We start from the raw sequence: 3,241 nt of genomic DNA on the forward strand, positions 1-3,241 counted from the left end.
AGTATTGTATGAGTAATTATTTAAAACTGTTTCCTATTCCCCTAAACTCATATACCAGAAGTGATGTGAAGGCTTTTCACTGCAATGGATTGCATTCAATAACCTGATATCATCATGATGTGACTTGATTTTATTATTTCCTGTTATGACTGGAGTAGTCATCCTGGAGTTTCCCTGTTAAAGACCACACCATCAGCACAGCACAGAATATGAGCTACCTATGTGTTGCCTGACAACCCCACACACAAGGGCAATATATGACCTATAGCCGAGAAAATTGCTCTTAAATTAGCATCCAGATCTCTGCACGGCTGGAAACACAGACACACAAAGTCTGAGAATACCAACAGTACATAGCAGTCCTAATCAGCCATGCCAAAATATCAGCAGACCTTTCCACAGCATTTTATTTGAAAAAGTAAATGTATTAAATTGGATTATACAGTAGACATTTCCTATTCCTACTTCCGATTCTTTAAAGAATGAAAGAATGACTCAGTCAGATATCATTTTCACTCATTAAGTTGATCTTGAAGCCCACTCCTCCCGCTCCTTTTACAATCACTGCCAATGATCCCGCCTGGAGTATATGTCTTAAACCAACATTAATAAAAACATTATTGTGAAAGGTCAATTTATCCCGACATTTTTACTTTGCTCATTCCCCACGTCCCAAGGGTGGGGTATTTGGGGTAAGGGTGCGGAGCTCTGTGACCTGTGGAATGCTCACGCAGTCTGGAGCCAACCAGTGTGGATGACATGATGGTAAAAATGGCATGATGGGAAATGATTGAGGATCCTCTTTTATTCATAGCACACGGGAAACTCAAATATATAACAACAATCTGTGTTTTAATAACATGGACAACATTACATAAACACCCCTATATGATTCTGTGTTAGGGAGGATAAACACTAAGTTGTACAGACTTACTGTATCTCAGATCTGGCAGCTGCAGAATGTGATAATAGCGGCAGTCTTACAGCGATAGGAAGAGAAAGCAGATGTGAAAAATTGTGAAAATCCTATGATGTTTTAATATGATTTAAATAGTGTGTATAGGTGAAGGGTGTTCAGCTGGTTTCATCCATCATAAACACTGAATGCAAGTTGCCCGGTAACCAACCAAACATGCATACACACATGCCAATGAGTTGAGCTGTCGCACAAGAGTGACACAAGGACGAACAGATGAGAGTAAAGGAGAGAGGAACGCAGAGGTGTGTGTGTTTGCTCATTGGTGATTGCATGCAAGCGTGAAACATGGAAACTGGAACATGTTTTTAATAGACATGTTTTAAGAGCAAATATGTTCCAGTTCTATTTTAGATTTGATAATAGGAGGGATATGATATCAAATGCCAGTAGCAACACAATGTGCCTGAGACCAGCAGCGGCATCAGATCAAACCGTATCATTCATGACTCATGCTAGATAGAGAAGCCCTTTCCTCTTTATCCCAGTCCAGCTGCCCTATGTGAGTAAAATGAGAACTGCCCCCTGAGAGGACAATACACATTTAACATTCAGCCCAGGTTAACTCATAGAAGATTAAGCGATCATGATCCAGACATTATCAGACATGTATTGCGTTCTAAGGTATTCCAAGGATAGGATTACTTTGGGAATATCAGAACCAAAGCCAACAGTCTTTTATTGGTCAGTACATCTGTTTGCTTAGATTAAAAAAGTAAGAGCTTTGCTGACACAGAGCCATTTTTTCTTTTAAATTGAATACAAATATGTTCAAGTTCAGATCTATTTCTATTTGAATTATTACTTTTCAGTCCTTTTATCCAACATGTTTTTGTGCTCTAAATGTTGCATAATAATTATTCACCTGTTACATCATACAGCTCTTTGCTTCCATGAAATGCTAAATGCTCAGAAGGCAGAACAAATAACTTGACTTATATGACTAGACTATTATTCTGTGCAACCTGGAATAACTTGATGGGCATGAAAAGCGTGTACATGGTAGCCTATTCAATTGGGCATGAGACTGAGAACAATGCAATATCAACCCAGGTGTATTGTGGCCAGGTTTCAGGGCTTTACACTCAATATCAAAGCACTATATTCACTGCAGGGAAGACATTTGAATTACGGTATTTTATCAAGGGATATACACTAAGTTAGAGCATAACTATGTAATTTGTATTTTTGTATTATTTGTTTGTATTATTTTCTTTTTACCTTGAGTGAATCCGTAGTGTCCTGTTTTTCAAGTTCACTCTGTTGCTGCTTTAACTCCTGAATTACCCCACTGGGATACATAAAGGTCCATTTGATCTTATCTTATCTTAGTTCAGTTTGATTTCTGTCTGTGTTTTAATGAACACAAGAGGGAGCAAGAGGACAACTAGGACTGCTGTGACACCATTTCCTCAGTGGAAATGTGGCTCTCTTTCCCTTATTTAGCGCAATTCCAATCAGAATGAATCAATTAAGGTACATAATGAAGTATTGCTCCTTCAATAAGATAATTCCTTGGTGCAAGATCGCAAGACAAGTTGTACAAAGACGATAGCTATGATTTTAGGAGCAAATAGTTTAGTGAATAGTCTAAGTTATGTTATCCCACTTGACATGACCCTGGAACTGTCTAGTTAATGAGATTACACGCTTTAAATGTTCTTTTAGATTATGTTATGGTACATGTTCCACACATTGGATCTTGGTGCACTGCAGTCTCACCTGGGCTGAACATGTGTGGGGCCTCATCATGGACCTTTGGGATAGCTGCTGTTAGCAGCCCTCCTTCCACTATTATTGTGGGGAAAGCTAATTTAAAAATGTTAGACTATGACAAGAAAGCTATTGTTCGTCAACAAACAAACATAACGTTTAAATGTCAGGTATCTAGGAAAACAATATAGGCTATCTTAGACACATCTTTAAGACTATAACAGCTATCAAAAATAATTGAATTTAAGCCTCAAAGTAGCATTAGCTTAAGATATGACACTTGGGGGAATGGACCTACCTGTGCATGACGTCAAGCTGCATACCCCACGTGTGCATGCAGCATGTGTGCACGTTTATCAATAATGAATGAATGACGTGTGTGTGTATGTGAACTATAGACTAAACACCCATCTCTCTGAGGAGCCTTGATGACGCAGCTGCAGGTCGATGCCACTGTCAGAGCTTCTTCAGATTCTACGTTATTTCCGCTGTCGTGCGGTCGATATGCTACTACGCTGTGGGTCCTCCTCCCCATCCTCACGCCCCTCCTTT

Source organism: Gymnodraco acuticeps, unplaced genomic scaffold (assembly GCF_902827175.1).
Source record: "Gymnodraco acuticeps unplaced genomic scaffold, fGymAcu1.1, whole genome shotgun sequence".
Taxonomy (NCBI): domain Eukaryota; kingdom Metazoa; phylum Chordata; class Actinopteri; order Perciformes; family Bathydraconidae; genus Gymnodraco; species Gymnodraco acuticeps.